The 19,562-nt window shown below is 41.3% G+C and overlaps 1 protein-coding gene across 2 annotated transcripts in view; it reads left to right on the forward strand.

Annotated features, from left to right (window-relative positions):
• SLC31A1 (solute carrier family 31 member 1) overlaps nt 1–19,562 on the forward strand; it is a 78,433-nt gene that overhangs the window by 33,749 nt on the left and 25,122 nt on the right. The window contains exon 1 of one of the 2 annotated variants that reach the window (XM_089675193.1): nt 1,215–1,357. The exons of the other annotated variant lie outside the window; for it this stretch is intronic. The gene's annotated coding sequence lies outside the window, so the exon portion shown is untranslated. Of the gene's footprint in view, nt 1–1,214; nt 1,358–19,562 lie in introns of those variants that run through there. 2 annotated transcript variants of the gene reach the window in all.

Below are 19,562 nucleotides of genomic sequence, written 5' to 3' on the forward strand. Positions count from 1 at the left end.
ATATATATATATATATATATATATAAAATTATTATTATATTATTTTTTTTTTGTTAAAGTGCATAGACTTTTTGAAGAACCGTCATATTATATATCATTGTGGGTCAGTTTTTAATTCAAACATTCACTCCACACACTTTCAGAATTGAAAAAATAAGTCTGATAATTCTGTTGGTTTTACTGGAAGATAGACCTTGAAAGAATCTGAGTTTCTTTTTTTTTTTTTTTTTTTTTTTGTGAAGTGTGTTTGTGGTTGGGGGATGGAGTATCTGTGCCTGTATTTGCACAGGCTTATGACGGACATTGTGCCCTGGATATTTTTCTTGGCTCTCATATGGTGAAATGCTGAGTTTGATTTGGCTCCTGTCTCTGGCAGGTCGCTTTTAGAGTGGCTGATGGAGATTGTTCGCCAGTTGTAGGATTAGCGTACGTGGACTTGGAATTAAAATAGCTTGTGTTTTGAGATGCTGCTGAGTTGCTGCTTCTGACATGCTTTTCAATTGCTTTTGTTTGCATTCATATTTGTGTTTAAACACAACAGGCTGAACTCATTAGAGTGCATGCCCATGCAGTGCAAAGTAACAGGTAAACTTTAATGCCTGACCAGCTGCATATACTGTTAGCCCCTGTTCACACTGCTACAACTTATCATGCAACTTGTGGCACATAAAGTCACATGACAAATCAAAACACATTCATTGCAGTAGGTGCTATGTTAACTGCTTCCCGACCGCCCTATAGCAAATATACTGCTACAGGGTGGCACGGATGTGCGAAATAACGTATATATACGTGATTTTGCATTTCCGGATACCTACCCACGTCGCCATTCGCGGCCGCTGCTGTCAATCACCGGGCTCCGGTCGGTGATTACTCACTGGCGCCTGGTGATTGCCAAGCATCTCCGATGGGGAGGAGAACTGTTTGTAAACAAAACAGTTCTCCATGTCAGCTCAGGTACACTGCTTGCACAGCCATGCAAAGCAGTGTGATTACAGTGAAGCACAAACACATGGCCCCATAGTAAAACACACAGCACACAGTTAACCCTTTGATCGCCCCTCTAACCCCTTTCTGCCCAGTGCCATTAGTACAATGTCAGTGCTTTTTTTTTTTTTTTTTTTTTTTTTTTTTTTTTTTAGCATTGATCTGTATTGGTGTTAATGGGGATGCCAAGGAAAACTGCATCAAGTTACATTACTTTGGAGTCGCAGCAGTGTGAACCCTTACCCCACCCCTATGTGACATTAATGGGTGCCTGATCGATCGCCATGTACCGGTGCTATCACATTTGAGGAAGGGGAATTGGTCGTGTGCTCCCAAAAGCACCAGTAGAAAGACAGTAGGTAAACGAAGGGTAAGTATCCAAAAACTAGTTAAAAATAATAGGGCTCTGTTAACAAAGTTTTCTGTCTAATAATGCTCACTCCTCACTCTGGGATAATCCTATATCCAAGACTTGACCACAAAATCGATGGCCCTCCAGCTGTTGCCAAACTACAAGTCCCATGAGGCATTGCAAGATTGACAGTTACAAGCATGACTCCCAAAGGTAGAGGCATGATGGGACTTGTAGTTTTGCAACAGCTGGAGGGCCACCAGTTTGATACTCCTGTGATAGACAGGTATTGATTATTACAGAGTGTAAATACACTCATAAAATATATCTTTATTTAGAAAATCAAGTTAAAATCTCAACTCATTACTGACATGAAGGAAGGGTAAATACGTGTTGCTAGTGGGATTGACATTAATTATATATGGCAATACATAAGTTTGCGGTAAAGTGGCCCTGTCAGATGGCAGGATCACTTATACACCACACCCAGTTGCTAAAAGAAGAGGCAAAATACTTACCTTTCCAATGGAATGTTTTTTTAAAATGCCGCAGCATGTATTCATCCAAAGTGTAGAATACCTGCTATCCCATTGTGCTCTGTGGTTCCTTCAGCCAGCTCATATATCACTACAGAATAAGTGGGCAGGAGGAACAACTGTGTGTGGCTTAAGAAAAACTTAATAAACCCCTCCAACAGCCTAAATATTTGCAGTGACCAGGCTGTAGCGAAGCAGCAGTGTTTGAAGACATGGGCTTCTGGAAAGGTAAGTATATTCCCCCTTAATTTATCAAGGTGGGTTTGGTGTACAAGTGACTGCAGTGACAGTCACTTTAAAATCAGCCACATAGGGAGCGCATTGTTCTCAATGAGAAGGCCAACTCATAGGTTTGCATTGTAAGAGGGATCGGTAAGGGCTCGTTCACAATGGATGCGACCGGATCGTTCTTCAGAGAGCATTTGACAGGCAGTGAGGAGACATTGTATCACTTCCTTACCGCTTGCTTTAATCCTTTCATCTCAAGGAGCTTGCAGGGCGGCCCTATTCACTTGAATGGGTCACGTTCAGCGAGTACTACACACACCAGAGGTGACAAGGGGTATGATTCCTGCTGCAGCCACGGAATGTGTACAACCCTGGCTTCTGCTGCTAAACAGAGAGCGGTTGGGGGGGGGCCATAAAAGGGCAGCACCACCACTAGTGTGAATGAGCCATGTGTCACAAGCATATATGGCCTCCCCCACCATGTCCATATATACTGTAAATACAAACTTTACACTGAAGGATTTATTTTTTAAAACCATGCCACATATTGATAAATTTCTTTACATAGGGTGATCTTCTAAACATGTACTGTATATCTAAAAAAAAAAAAAAAATTCATGACTTTACTTTCCCTTAACCACTTCAAGTCCGGACACTTTCAGCTTTCAGTGCTATCACACTTTAAATGACAATTGCGTGGTCATGCAACACTGTACCCATATGAATGTTTTAGCATTTTTATGGAGACAGATGAAACTTTATTTTGGTGGTATTTATTCACCACTGGGATTTTTTTTTATTTTTTTGCTATATAAATGAAAAAGTCCACAAATTTTGAAAAAAAAAAGTGTTTTTCTTATAAAATTTTGCAAATAAATAATCTTTCTTCATAAGTCTTGGCCAAAATGTATTCAGCTATCTTTTTAGTAAAAAAAAAAAATCCCAAATTAGTTTATAACCAAAAATTATAATTTTTCAAAAACATTTTTTATTTTTTTTATATTATTTTTTTTTTTTTTATATACAGTCAAATGCTGTAAAAGCCATAATTTCTCCTTCTCTCTGGCTGCATTCTTGCAGCCATTGAGAAATACTGTGAGAGCTGTGATTGGTCACAGCTTGTCACATGGTACAAGGCTGTTGTGAATAGCCTTGCCATGTGACCTCTCTGATCATTCACAGATTTCACTAGTAGTAAGCAATGATGTCAGGAAGTGATATCTTGCTTACTACTATTCATGTGATCACTGATTGGCCAATCAGTGATCACATGAATCGGGACCTCACACAGATGTCCCATGCAGCGATCTCCAGACACACCGTCCACCGGATCACGGTGCCGTGCGCTCACAGGGAGCACGCACAGGCTGTGAATGCAAGTGCCATTTATAAATGACAACCCGCTCCTGCACTGCTCCTGTCTGGCCGTTTATGTACATGGGCCGGACAGGAAGTGGTTAAAACACCCTCAAGGCCTCATGCACACTGGGCAGCCTGTATAAGCAACTCTTTGTTATCCTATTTGTCCATGTGCATTTGGTTGTTTAAAGGCATATTTGCAGAGGAGTGTTTTCAGGATAAAGAAAACCATCGATCTCCACTCCCAGAGGACGCCATTTTTGGAGAAACGTGTCGGGCGGAGCTTTCTGTGACATCACCACATTCCGGCTGGTGGTCTGACAACGTGGGAATTTTAAATTTGTACACTGCCTTTATGCACCTTATCTAAGTGCAATACTTTAATAAATCTTTTGCTGGTTTATCAGGTCGCACTATGAAGTTTTCTTCTTTTGTTTTAAACCTTTCCTTACATGGTGTGCAGAGCTGTCTGATGTGATGAATTCGCTGAGGTGAACCTGCAGTTGTCCATTCATCTCTTTGATACATCTAACATGGGTGTCAGTGTGGGATCTGAACACCATCTGATTGGAGATCAATGTGTCTGGTAAGAGGCTGATTTTTTGTGTCAAGCACTTGTGGACACCTATACACTTTTGTTGGAAGATTTTTCAGCACACAGCACTGTCACTGGATTTGGGACTTTTTTTTATTTATTCACTATATGAATTTGGACTATATATAGCACTTTAGTAATATACTTTTGGCATATTATCATTTTGTGGATATATTGTGTTTGGTCATTGCATCTGATTGTTTAGTGTACAGCGCACTCACTTTTCATATATAAAGAAAACCATAAAATGTACATTTTTGAGAGGCACTTTTGGGCAGAAAAAAAACTTTGTGCGCATAAGCGTGCCTAATTGTGTTTAGGAGTGTTCGGCATTTTCAGCACTGTCACTGGATTTGGGACTTTTTTATTTATTCACTATATGAATTTGGGCTTTTTATAGCACTTTAGTAATATACTTTTTGTCATATTATCATTTTGTGGATATATTGTGTTTGGTCATTGCATCTGATTGTTTAGTGTACAGCGCACTCACTTTTCAGTTATAAAGAAAACCATCAAATGTACATTTTTGAGAAGCGCTTTTGGGCGGAAAAAAACTATTGATCCGCATAGGCGTGCCTAATTGCGTTTAGGAGTGTTCAGCATTTTCAGCACACAGCACTGTGTCTCTGGATTTGTGACTTTTTTTATTTATTCAATATATATATTTGGTCTTTTTATAGCACTTTAGTAATATACTTTTTGTCATGTTATCATTTTGTGGATATATTGTGTTTGGTCATTGCATCTGATTGTTTAGTGTACAGCGCACTCACTTTTCATATATAAAGAAAACCATCACATGTACATTTTTGAGAGGCGCTTTTAGGCAGAAAAAAATCTTTGTGCGCATAAGCGTGCCTAATTGCGTTTTAAGAGCATTCAGCATTTTCAGCACACAGCACTGTGTCACTGGATTTGAGACTTTTTTTAATTTATTTATTCACTATATGAGTTTGGACTTTTTATAGCACTTTAATAATATACATTTTGTCATATTATTTTGTGGATATATTGTGTTTGGTCATTGCATCTGATTGTTTAGTGTACAGCACACTCACTTTTCATATATAAAGAAAACCATCAAATGTACATTTTTGAGAGGCACTTTTGGGCAGAAAAAAAACGCTTTGTGCGCATAAGCGTGCCTAATTGTGTTTAGGAGCGTTCAGCATTTTCAGCGCTGTCACTGGATTTGGGACTTTTTTATTTATTCACTATTTGAATTTGGGCTTTTTATAGCACTTTAGTAATATACTTTTTGTCATATTCTCATTTTGTGGATATATTGTGTTTGTTCATTGTATCTGATTATTTAGTGTACAGTGCACTCACTTTTCATATGTAAAGAAAACCATCAAATGTACATTTTTGAGAGGCACTTTTGGGCAGAAAAAAAATGCTTTGTGCGCATAAGCGTGCCTAATTGTGTTTAGGAGCGTTCAGCATTTTCAGCGCTGTCACTGGATTTGGGACTTTTTTATTTATTCACTATATGAATTTGGGCTTTTTATAGCACTTTAGTAATATACTTTTTGTCATATTCTCATTTTGTGGATATATTGTGTTTGTTCATTGTATCTGATTATTTAGTGTACAGTGCACTCACTTTTCATATGTAAAGAAAACCATCAAATGTACATTTTTGAGAGGCACTTTTGGGCAGAAAAAACGCCTGATGCGCATAAGAGTGCCTAATTGCGTTTAGGAGCGTTTATCATTTTCAAATGTAATTGAGTATAGTAAAAAAATGAGCAGAGCGGAATGTTTTGGGGAAAAAATGCTTATAAAAGCAAATGCTCATAAAACATTTGCTCAATATGAGCCACTATGAGCTTTTTTTCTGCTGCTTTTTCTGCCAAAGGTTTTGGCATTTTTTTTCAGCCGCCTGGATGGAGCCTTAAAGCTCTGTTATATGAGCCAGCTTGGATTTCGGCCCTCCAAGCTCACATGTGAATTCTACGACTTTGAGTCTTTCTCTGAACTGGAACCGTGACAAAGTCCAGAGTGGAGGACAGACTCCCTGAATGGTGGAGTCTGGAAGTATCGCTACAGTCCAATGTATCAGCTATAGCCCATCTGTACTCTAGAGCTGGGAGCCTCATAACCTAGATTCACCAGCTCACGTGAAGAACGAACAATTGCCATTATGTGTGGGCTCTGCTTTTCATTTACATAACAATTGCGCTGTCTTGCGAGATGGCGTCATGCCCCACATACACTGCCCGCTAAAGATTAGCTGAGCTCGCTGGGATCCACAGATCTCCAGCAGCTTGAGAAGAAGGGATTCATAGCAGTAGGTAACATGGCTAAGGAGATCCACTTTGTACTTCTATCAGAAAGTCCAGTTGAGTGGCAGAGTTGCTCCAGTTGGAAGGGGAGCTGCATGCCAGCAGACCCAGCACCACGGAAAACAAACACTGATTGGTCGCGGTTTTCCAACCTGTTTTATAGTTTTTGTTCTTTGAGAACACTTCTGCTTTCCCATTGACTCAGAATCAATACCTGAAAGAATCTAACATTTAAAACTGAAGGCAAAATGGTTTTTATTTTCAATTTTGATAGAGGAAGGGAGGTTCATAACCTGTCAGGTTTGTGTCCCATTGGGTAGCTCTCCCTTCACTTCCTGACCCATAGTCGCATCAGGAAGTGAAAGGAAATCCCTCCTAAGTGAGGGAAATCCCTTTTGGTCAATATGCTCACCAGAACTAGCATCTTCCTTGGAAAATATCTATTTCTGTTTTGGGGACCACACCGAATTTGTGATTTTCTTTCTCATTCCTTTCAGTGATAAGACATGAGAACAAATGGAAAGGTTGATATGGATATAGAATTAATCCAAAGGGGGATATGGATACAGAAATAATCCAAAGGGGGATATGGATACAGAAATAATCCAAAGGGGGATATGGATACAGAAATAATCCAAAGGGGGATATGGATACAGAAATAATCCAAAGGGGGATATGGATACAGAAATAATCCAAAGGGGGATATGGATACAGAAATAATCCAAAGCAGAATATAGCTATAGAAATAATCCAACGGGGGATATGGATACAGAAATAATCCAAAGGGGGATATGGATACAAAAATAATCCAAAGGGGGATATGGATACAGACATAATCCAAAGCAGAATATAGCTATAGAAATAATCCAACGGGGGATATGGATATAGAAATAATCCAAAGGGGGATATGGATATAGAAATAATCCAAAGGGGGATATAGAAATAATCCAAAGGGGGATATGGATATAGAAATAATCCAAAGGGGGATATGGCTACAGAAATAATCCAAAGGGGGATATGGCTACAGAAATAATCCAAAGGGGGATATGGCTACAGAAATAATCCAAAGGGGGATATGGCTATAGAAATAATCCAAAGGGGGATATGGATACAGAAATAATCCAAAGGGGGATATGGATACAGAAATAATCCAAAGGGGGATATGGATACAGAAATAATCCAAAGGGGGATATGGCTATAGAAATAATCCAAAGGGGGATATGGATACAGAAATAATCCAAAAGGGGATATGGATATAGAAATAATCCAAAGGGGGATATGGCTATAGAAATAATCCAAAGGGGGATATGGCTATAGAAATAATCCAAAGGGGGATATGGCTATAGAAATAATCTAACGGGAGATATGGCTATAGAAATAATCCAAAGGGGGATATGGCTATAGAAATAATCCAAATTGGAATATGGCTATAGAAATAATCCAAAGGGGATATGGATACAGAAATAATCCAAAGGGGGATATGGATACAGAAATAATCCAGAGGGGGATATGGCTATAGAAATAATCCAAAAGGGGATATGGATACAGAAATAATCCAAAGGGAGATATGGATTCAGAAATAATCCAAAGGGGGATATGGATATAGAAATAAAAATCTGTCAGGTGTTCTAATTCCTTTCCTTGCAAGGTGCTTGTAAATGCCGTTTGTTTTTGTTTTTTTTTTTAATAATAAACATGTTGTACTTACCTGCTGTGTACAGGGGTTTTGCACTGATTGGCCACAAACCTCCTCATTTTGGGACCCCCGCCTGCTATAGGGGCAGACATGCAGACTGGATCCTGAGCAGGGCTGTGTGTCCCCATAAACACACACAGCTCGGCTTGGCCCTGCCCCCTGTTCCCTCCCCACAGGATTTGACTGAAAGCAGCTGGAGCCAATGGCTTTCTGCTGCTCTCATTTAAGGGTTCATGTACACTTCAGCTGCTAAACTGTTGTTCAGGAGCTGTTCAGCGTTTTTTTTCAGCAGCCCCTGAACTCTCCCTAATGTTTTCCTATGTATCCATGTACACATAGTCATTTACAGGCAGTTGAGTTTACGGTCGTTTTTTTGAATGCACCAAACTTGCGGTCAGGAGTAGATTTTATCCGCGTTTCAAATGCTTGTAAACGTGGTTAACCGCGTTTATAAGCATTTCTGTTTTGAAGCATTTTTTAACTGTTCCATATCCAGATGCTGTCCAGAGCCTTTTTTCATCATCAGAAATGCATGCAAAGTGTTTTTCATGTATTCAAATGGACCCAGTACACCAGCGCAGTCAGTTCTAGGTTTTGCGTGAAAGAAAAAATGGTAGAACGAGCCGCATAATGCTCATGATGGGATCAATAGTAAATACAATCAGAAAAGACAGGTCATCTCAACACATACTGCTCTCTCTGCTTCTGCTCTCTCTCTTTCTCTCAAAATGGCTGACATAGTTAATTATTTATTATTTTTCAGTGCATTCTGGGTATTTGGGAAGGTCTCCTGGGGTTATCTTTTAAAAACACTTCTAAACGCAAACGCGCATAAACGCAGTATGCAAGTGTGGCTAAACTGACGTTTTTTAACCTACGTTTTCCAGCAGTCAGTTTCCATCGTTCAGAAGAGTTTTCCAAACTCCCCGTGTACATGAGCCCTTAGCTTGTGAGAGAAGGAAGAGGAGCGAGAAGAGCTGAAACTGGGCACAGAGCTGAATCCATAAAGGACTAGGTTAAAATGTTTGGTTGGGGGGGGGGGGGGACTGGGGGCACTGCAATTGTAAGGTTTTTATTTACCTTACTGAAAAGAATGCATTAAGGTAAAAGTATTTTGCCTTTACAACCACTTTAATGACTACTGCTGCTGTCTCAGCCAATGAGGATGGAGAGTCCCCGGAGAGCCGAGGCTTTTGTGCACATCGCTGGATCGAGATAGGGCTCAGGTAAGTAGGGGGTGTTAGGGGCAGAACTGCCCACAGAAGATTTTTTAACTTCGTGCATAGAATGCAAGAAGGTAAAAAACCTGGAGCCTGTACAACCACTTTAAGCTGGGTATACATGTATCGAAATTCAGCCTGTGTGTGTATCCCTTGGGTGAACCAAATTCGGTCATTAGTTTTTAATGGTCCTCCTGTAAAACCAGCATTTGATCAGCGTATGCAGTCAATAGCTGCAGCGCTAATTAGTTTATTCTGGGAGGAGGACTCCTGCTGTCAGAATACAATAGCAAAGTGGGGAAGATTCCTGCATCCACATTGCTTGTGTGGATGCAGGAATCAGTTTTTCTTTTTTTCTTGTTCAACCCGCTGGTTAAAGGAAAAAAACTGTCCGTGTATACTAAGCTTTAGGCTCTATGTACACGGGACGCTTGGAAAACACTTCTGTACGATGGAAACTGACTGCTGGAAAACATAGGTTAAAAAACGTCTGTTTAGCCGCGTTTGCATACTGCGTTTATGAGCGTTTGCGTTTTAGAGGCATTTTTTAAAGATAACCTCAGGAGACCTTCCAAAATGCCCAGAATGCACTGAAAAATAGTAAAATATTAACTATTTCAGACATTTTGAGAGAAATAGAGAGAGCAGAAGCAGAGAGAGCAGTATGTGTTGAGATTACCTGTCTTTTCTGGTTGTATTCACTATGGATCCCATCATGAGCATAATGCGGTACGTTCTACCACTTTTTCCTTCACGCAAAACCTGGAACTAACTGCGCTGGTGTATTAGGTCCGTTTGAATACATGGAAAACACTTTGCATGCATTTCTGATGATGAAAAAAGGCTCTGGACAGCATCTGGATGTGGAATAGTTAAAAAACGCTTTTAAACGCAAACGGTTAGCCGCGTTTACAAGCGTTTGAAATGCTGATAATATCTACTACTGAACGCAAGTTTGGTGCATTCAAAAAAAAAGACTGTAAACTCAACTGACTGTAAATGACTATTTGTACATGGACACATAGGAAAACATTAGGGAGAGTTCAGGGGCTGCTAAAAAAAACGCAGAAAAGCTCCTGAACGTCAGTTCATCAGCTGCAGTGTACATGAATCCTTAGTTCCAACAAAGAAAGAGGTGTTTCCCTCCTGGTTGTGCTGCCAGGAAGAGGTGTATGAATCACAGCACTGGCTGGAATAAATTACAAATCCATTAGCAGAAGAAACTGTTCACATGTGTATTGCACCCATGTATCTACCTGTTTACCTATGTCGACACCAACTACGGGAACTGCTGTTTGACTCGAATATATTGCAGCATGGTGTCATGTTTCTAAAATAGCAAAAAACTGCTGATATCATCTCATGTACTCTATCTTTTATACTTTCACAGCCCGCTGGTGGATGACAAAGAGCTACAGCTACATGCTGTGTGAGCGATTTTCTAAATGAGCGATCAGTGATGTTGGGCTGTATTATATATACTAAAAAACATAAGGATGCAGTGCTTCAAATATCAAAAGATGCAATGTAAATAAAAGTCCAATTCTCATGTGAAGACAGAATAAATTCCTCTTCGTTAGGACAACCGTATTATCATGATGCTTCAAATTTGATCAAGAAGATGGGAAGAGTTCACCATCACCAACACCCAAAGAAATTCAGCCTCTTACCAGACCATATAGACCCCCAATTACGGACGGGTCAAAATACGTGACAGTAATCCCAAAGATCAGAATGTGGACCTGGACCCCAATATTATCATGATGCTTCAAATTTGATCAGGAAGATGGGAAAAGTTCACCATCACCAACACCCAAGGAAATTCAGCCTCCAACCAGACCATATAGACCCCCAATTACGGATGGGTCAGAATACGTGACAGTAATCCCAAAGATCAGAATGTGGACCTGGACCCCAATATTATCACGATGCTTCAAATTTGATCAAGAAGATGGGAAGAGTTCACCATCACCAACACCCAAAGAAATTCAGCCTCTTACCAGACCATATAGACCCCCAATTACGGACGGGTTAAAATACGTGACAGTAATCCCAAAGATCAGAATGTGGACCTGGACCCCAATATTATCATGATGCTTCAAATTTGATCAAGAAGATGGGAAGAGTTCACCATGACCAACACCCAAAGAAATTCAGCCTCCAACCAGACCATATAGACCCCCAATTATGGACGGGTTAAAATACGTGACGGAAATCCCAAAGATCAGAATGTGGACCTGGACGCTAAATGGCTCTAAAAGGATCAAGCTGTCTCCCAGTACTGAGTGGATAAATATCCGTTAAATTGATCCCAAAAATAAACCGTGGTTCAGATGATGAAAATGGCTCCGAACTAATTGCGCCAAAGTATACCTGCAGAAAATTTGAAGCATCATGATAATATTGGTGTCCTAACGAAGAGGAATTTATTCTGTCTTCACATGCGAATTGGACTTTTATCTACATTTCATCTTTTGATATTTGAAGCGCTGCATCCTTATGTTTTTTAGTGTATGTATTGTTGCCTGCAATATTGTGGTGGCTGCTCATGTTTATTTATTTATGTTTAATAGATGCATATTTACCATAGCGCAGAATTGTTAAAATATTTTTTTGTTTTATATATACATTCACAGATGGTGAAAGCTCATACAGTGTTGTGATCCATTGGCCAGGATGTGCATACGTTAAGAATAGCTCTGAGCACCAATCATTGTTATGAATGAAGGAGCAGAGCTGTTCATTCAACCATAATAGTGAGAGATCACTCCAAGTTGCTGCTTTGTGTATTGTCTGTGGATGCTTGTACACACACACAGGGCAGATGCTATGCACAGAGCTCTGAATAACCTTTTTACACAGTGGCTAAACGGTTAGCACCTCTGCCTGGCAGTACTAGGGTCGTTGGTTCAAATCCCAACCACGGCACCACCTGCCTGGAGTTTGCATGTTATCCCTGTGCCTGCGTGGGTTTCCTGTGGGTACTCCCTATTTCCTCCCACACTCCAAAGACATGCTGGTAGGTTAATTAGAGCCTGTCTAAATTGGTCCTAGTATGTGTATGTCTGAATGTAGGTTGGGGGCCTTAGATTGTATGCCCCTTGAGGGTTAGGGACTGATGTGATTGTACAATATATATATGTAAAGCGCTGCGTAAATTGATACTTTTATGTATGAAGAAGCACCACTGATTGTTCATTCATAAGAGTAAAAGATCACTCAGCTTAGATGGTGGCAGGATTCTGTGCAGTCTGTACCTCCCCGCAAAAGGAACACTCATTTATTTGGGCTTCAAAAGAGGGTGGAGCTGCGGACACCATATAGAGGGGTGTTTAGTGGACAATGATGTCACCGATCAGAACAGGACCAAGGGCTGTATTCTCTGGTACCTGTGGAGTTCAATAAATTAAAAACTCATGATAGTTCTTAAGTGCCACACCCAGTTACTATGTGATTCTAAAGCCTCATATATTAAACTGATATTAATGCTTCAAAAAACATTTTCTAAAAAAAAAAAACAAACATGTTAAGCTTACCTGTTCTGTTCAATGGTTTTCCACAGAACAGCCCTGAACCTCGTCTTCTCAGGCCCCCTGCAGTTGCTCTTCGCCCCTCCTCTTCTCCGTGTGCCCCCAAAGGAAGCTGCTTCCTATGGGGGCCCACCTGCAGGCTTTTTCCTGAGCTGTGCTGCTTGCATCCATAGGCTCACACAGTGCGTCTCAGCCCTGCCCTCTGCTCACACAATTTGATTGATAGCAGCAGGAGCCAGTGGCTCCCACTGCTGCCTCTGTGAGCACAGAAAGAAGAGAGCGCTGCTTTAGATGGACACCGCTAAATCAAGATCAGGCTCAGGTAAGTATAAGGGGGGTGAGAGGGCCATACAGATACAGGGACATTGTTTACCCTAATGCAGGGAATTCATTAATGTAAAAAATGTCCAGCCTTTACCACCAATTTAAACAAAAAGCTTCCTTTTCCCTGACTTGGCCTAATCGGCCTTCATTTGTGTCTTGCGTTCCCCCTCCCAGACACTGCGGATCACAGTGGGAGCATTTAGTAATAGAGGCAGGGCTGTCAATCCAGAAATCAGTGGACAGAACAAGCCGTGGCTGGGTGCTGATTTACAAGCTTCTTATTGTGTCTAACACCTGTCACCTGGCCTGCAAGCAAGGGGAAATTTGCCCCATGGGGACTCAGACCGTAATAAAACCCTAACCCTAGGTTCTGTCCCTTCCATATTGTGCTAGAAGGCTATTATCGATGTCTTTGACATAAACCATTCAAGAGAAGATCTCTACAGTGGGAACAAATTCCCAGCAATGAATTTCTCAATTGGGGACATAAAAAATTAAACCCTTCCCCACTCCATCCAAAACAAAATAAAGTTTGCTGGAATTGGGCTTCGTATGTTCTCACCAATCTGCTATTTATAGGTATGGGGTGACCCAACTTCATTCACCCTATTTGCTCCCACTTTCCCTGTTCTGGTTTTTACCCACATCTCTTGACTATAGGTGAGGCTAAGGATCTGGATTGATCAGTAAACCCCAACCAAGAACTTACCATCACTGCAGCAGCTGACCCAATCAGCTTATTAGCTTTCAATCACTTGTGAATGGGATTCCAAGGCCCCTTTTCTTCTACTTCACAAGAGTGTAAACTGTGATTCTTTCCCAGAGCGTGCAAGCATTATACCTAGAGGTGCTGGTCTTTATTCCTATGAATCTACACCTAATCCAACAGGAGGTAGAGTTTACCTCTGTAAGGATTCTGTGGCAGGTGTTATGGAGTATAGGATATTGGAGCTACTTTTTTATAATATCCGCTCTCTGTGTGTGCATACAGTAATAGTTGTGTTTGCATAACTAATGGAAATTGTCCCAGGACAAGTTCTGTGAAGGTGGATTCCTGTCTGCACTCTAATTTGTGATCTTTATGGCCAGGCTGCCAAGGAGAAGCTTTGGGTTGTAGGAGAAGCCTTGGGTTGTAGGGGAAGCCTTGGGTTGTAGGGGAAGCCTTGGGTTGTAGGGGAAGCCTTGGGTTGTAGGGGAAGCCTTGGGTTGTAGGGGAAGCCTTGGGTTGTAGGGGAAGCCTTGGGTTGTAGTTGAAGCCTTGGGTTGAAGTTGAAGCCTTGGGTTGAAGTTGAAGCCTTGGGTTGAAGTTGAAGCCTTGGGTTGAAGTTGAAGCCTTGGGTTGTAGGGGAAGCCTTGGGTTGTAGGAGAAGCCCTGGGCTTGAAGGAGAAGCCCTGGGTTGTAGGGCTCTCCATTAAGTATGAAAACCTGATGGCTGGTATCTAATTGGTTGCCAACATCAACCTCCACCTATCTTCCCTTTTTTATGTACAAGTTCATTGTGTAATAAAATTCTTTCTCTGCACCCAAGGATGGGTGTAAATGACCTGATACTGGCCCCAAGCTTTCATATGATGTAACATCTACTTAAATCTGAAACGTCTCCTGAATAATCCTCTTCCTTGGCATTGTGTGTGAAAATACTGAACATTTCATTCGCAGTGCTCTTACTTCCTTGTTCCTTGTAAAAGCTCAAATAAAAAGTCAGTGTCTTGCCAATAACTCTTCATAATGCTGTCAGTTTTATGCTGCTCATACATACAATAAGAGATTAACTGTTTGAAAAATCTTTCAACCAAAAAAGATTGTTCAACACAAGAAAAGATCAAATGATATCAGTGTGGATTGGAACAGGATAGATCTTTCCTTTTTGAAAAAAAAAACTATTCTTGTTCAAAATGGTCATTTAAAGTGGAACTTTACTCATAACAACTTGATTAAAAAAAAATGTTCTTTAGCAAGGAACATACATGCCACATGAATAATTATGCCACCAAAATTAGTGTGTGCAATAAATTGCCTCCAACATTGTTCCTGTTTCTTGCTGGAGGCTGCCATTTTGCTGAAGCACAGAGCCCCTGAGCAGCAGTAAATCTTCAGGCTGTCAGCGGATCGACCTCTACATTTTCGGCAGAGTGCCAAAAATAGAGAGCAACTGAGCATGTGCAGTGCAGGGTGAGATTTTAAACAGTATAGACACTTTTTTTAATGTTTTCCCTTGCTATACCTGCAAAAGTGACCAGTTTGAAGTGGACTAAAGTTCTACTTTAAGTGCAGTTGACTTCTGAAAGATCCAATATGGTTGTTTATTGAAAGAGTATATCTTTGAATATGTGGACGGCATTAGACATTTTTTTCAGATTGGTCTGTAATGCTTTTAGAGGGTCAGCCCATCCAAAATCGCTTGGTTTCGCATGGATTTTGTTGTGAGCCCCTCTGCAAAGATAATGTCAACCATTGGGTGCCCATATGTGGCTGCAAAGCAGCAATGTCTTCATTTTGGACATGGGATGTTTCTGGGCCATATTGGGCTTAATGCCAAAATTAGGCCACATTTTTTTTGTACTCGATGGATTGGGTAGATAAAAATTTCTGTTAGGTGTCCTGTCTATGACCCCAAAGAGTTTTCCCTCACTTCCCGTTCTTGAAACTCCTTTTACAAGAAATGGGGAGAGCAGTCGTCATCAGGACAGGACGGCTTGTAAAAAACTTGTCAAAATATCTAACCCTTCCTGATTGCCTTTCTGCTTCATATTTGTTTTCGTACTCCAGTACAAAGAAGTGTGTTGGGCCGGATAAAAAAATCGTCCTGTGGACATACTGACTGTACTACACACACATTCATTTAGATGTGATGTGCCTTTGCCTTGTTATCGATTCACTCTACCCTGTTAATTATTAGTGAACTGGTTGTAAGACAGTGAAGCTATTTTGCTGATTCACATATCAATATCGCTTTTAAAGACTTTGATCTTCCATAAAACGTCTCTAAATTTAGAATGGGGTAATATATGTGAATTAGCACTGCAATGAATTTCTGCATTCTACTTAACTTTGCTGATGTCATTAAAGAGTATCTAAACCTAAAAATAAAAATGTCATATATTGCAGATTATCAGTCTTTGGATGTGGTGGCTGCATTCGTTTTTTTTCTTTTTCTTTTAACCCAGTAATCGTGCATTTCTATATCTTGGAATGACAATGCACACTCCCTGCCTCTCCCCCCCCCCCTTTCCATATCTCCATTACATATGGAAAAGTGCATTTTTAGTTCCCAGAAAATAGCAGGCACAGGAGATAACGTTTGATATTTCATTTTGATGCACAGGAAGTTGCATTGACTCCAAATTTTTGGCAGGATAAATAGGTGTTTTGTGTATTTGCAGAAAATATTCTTGTTCTTAAAGCCAAAGCCCTGGAATGTGACAAAAAATAACTCTTGCTGTGGCCCCCTCGACCAAGGGTAGGTAAACTTTGGACCTCCAGCTGTAGCAGAACTACATTTCCCATGAGGCATTGCAGGACTCTGATAGCCACAAGCATGACTCTGAGAAGCATAGGCAAGATAGGTCTTGTAGTTTTGCAATAGCTGGAGTGCCGCAGTTTGCCTACCCCTGCCCTAGACTAAAGCTGGCCATACACTATGCACATTTTGTCTGGTTCCTGCTCAAACTGCCAAAATTCACTTGGTAGGTGGCCCTGACAGCCATCTATTGCCCAACATCCTTCCATTGAAAGACTGATCGAACTGGGTCATAGATTGCTGGCCAAACAGCTGCATCCAATCAACCAGCCCCATAATAAGCAATAGGCACAACAATTAAATCAGTCAGCAAAGTATATTGTGGAATCAGATCGGAGGTCTCCAAACTATGGCCCTCCAGGTGTTGAGGAACTGCAAGTCCCCTGAGGCCTTGCAAGATGCTGACAGCCACAGGCAAGACTCCCAGAGGCAGAGGCATGATGGGACTTGTAGTACTTCAAAAGCTGGAGGACCATAGTTTAGAGACCTCTGTGTGGATGAAGGCACCTGTTAGATTTTCATTATCCAAAGAGAAGCTTTTGTGGCCATACTTCTCTTCTGGGTCACAGCAGTGCCCGTTGTTGGTTGATGCCACAGAGCCGCTCTAGAATGGAAGGACCCCAACCATATTATGGAGGTCTACCCAGCTGCCTGACAGCTGACTCCAGTTCTCCGTACTGGAGTCTCCAGTGAGCGCTGGAGAGGCAGAGCAGAGAGCGGTGACTGACAGTCACTGTGCTCAGAGCAGGCTGAGAACTGAACAATTAGTGGTCATGTGATTGTTCAATTCTCGGGCTTAGAGCTGGCAGGGGACAGCTGCAGCATCAGACTGATGCTGCAGCATGTAGGTGACTCTCAAGGTTTGTCTTTTTATAATCCCACACTTCTCTTTTCAGCCCGAAAGCTAAATGAAAAAAAAATCTATCAGTGTATGGCCAGCATAAACAAGCATTTGCCCTTGCAGTGCGAGGGTGGGAAGTGAGGGTTGTTGTGTGCACCCCAACCCCCAAATACTTGCCCAAACCTGATCTTGATTCAGCACTGTGCCTGAGAGCAGCGGTGTTACTCTCCTTCCCCCTCCTTACTGGACTACGTAAGAGCAATGGGAGCTATTGGCTCCTGCCGCTGTCAATTAACTCTTGTGAGGAAGGGGTGGGGCTTGGGGCTGAGCCGCACTGTGTGTGTCAATGGACACAAAGAGGGCAGCTTGGGATCAATCCCGCATGTGTGCCACCATAGGAAGTGGCATAGAGAAGACCAGAGTGCTAGCAGGGGAACCCCAGAGCAGGATCAGGGCTGCTTTGTGCAAAACCATTACACGGAGCAGGTAAGTATGACATGTTTGTTAAATGAAAAAAAAAAACATTTTTCAATCACTTTAAGGAATATCCATGCATTTGCACCCAGTTGTCAAAAAACATAGTGCCTATCATTAAAATTCACATTTCTGATTAATCTCAAAAAATCTTTTTCTTACAAAAATAAAAAAAATGAATTTGCAAGTCATTTATAGCTGAAGCAAAGACGACTAATGCAGGCCATAGACGGGTCGTTTATTGGCCGAATTTTTGTCCGAACGAATAATCGGCCGATGTTCACACTGTTTGTGGGGCAATGTCGTCGGCCGAATTTTGCTGTTCTTCTCGTTTCTTTTTATCGGTCATGCTGCAAAATCTACGAAAAACGGCCGTTTTTCGTAAGCATTGGTGGCAGCAATGACCGATTTTTCATTTATTGGCCGACAATTCGGCTGATAAGCAACCCCCATCTATGGCCAGCCTTATCTCTGACTGCAGGGTACTTTGTGGCTCCTTAACATCATTAGAGTCTGTTGTTTTTTAACAGATCTTATCAATAAGATAACAGTCAACAGGAACCGGAGCCTGCTGATATAATGAGCAGATGTGACTGCCCCCATGTACATATACTGTATACTTACAAACTATACCTAAAACAACGTGTTTAAATCATTAAAAGACTATTTATAAAGCTGTGAATGCCACTTTCACCAGACATTCACTGATGATGAATTCATCACTGCCATTAAAAACCCGTGGATCTGTAAGATTCACCTGCATTAGGCTAGGTTCACACTTGTGCTGGGGGCTGCTGCTGCAGGACCGCGCCTGTTCAAGCAGCCACAACCACATGTGCAGAAAAACGCACTGCCACTCAGGACATGTTTGGGGGTACCATTAATCTTAATGGCACCCCCCACTTACTAGGAAGTGCAGGGTGGTTTCCCCACACTGGGAACCGCACTGCACTTTGTGGTTTCCTTGTGCCTGTGTTTTCTGAAAAGGTACATATACCTTTTCCCTGCATTTTCAGTAATAGAGCAGCCTATTCAAATGAATGGGCTGCTGTGCTCATACAACACAGCCGCAGGGAAAACACACAAGTGGGGACCTAGGCTTATAAATATGCAACTAGGATAATAATATTTACATTCTAATCTTTATATCAAATATACACAAAAGAGTGCACGCTGATCTGGCACATTGTCTCTAATAATTTTATTTCAATCAAAATTTTAAAAGCAGGTGTACTGTATATGCTTGCTTTGAATATTATGATTGTATTTTATACTTTTTTATTCAATGAAAATATGTGATGTCTGCGCTATGTGCGCTCTTTTCTGTACAATTGGCTTTAAAGCTGAGCTTCAGGTATGGTTTGTATTGCACAATTACCTTGGTCCAGCTTGGAGCCCTGTAAGTATTAGAAGAGTATTCCATACCCCCTTCCTTTTCTCCAATACCCTTCTCTCCCATCACAAGTACAGACCCCCTTCCTTCCCATCAATACAGAACCCATCACCCCTTCCCTAACCCCTCCCCCCCATCACCAGTACAGACCCCTCCTTCCCGCCAGTGCAGACCTCCTTCCTTTCCTCCAATACCTTTCTCCCCATCACAAGTAC

This window comes from Staurois parvus, unplaced genomic scaffold (assembly GCF_062004578.1).
Source record: "Staurois parvus isolate SC_StPar_1 unplaced genomic scaffold, SC_StPar_1.0 ptg000154l, whole genome shotgun sequence".
In the NCBI taxonomy this organism is placed as follows: Eukaryota; Metazoa; Chordata; class Amphibia; order Anura; family Ranidae; genus Staurois; species Staurois parvus.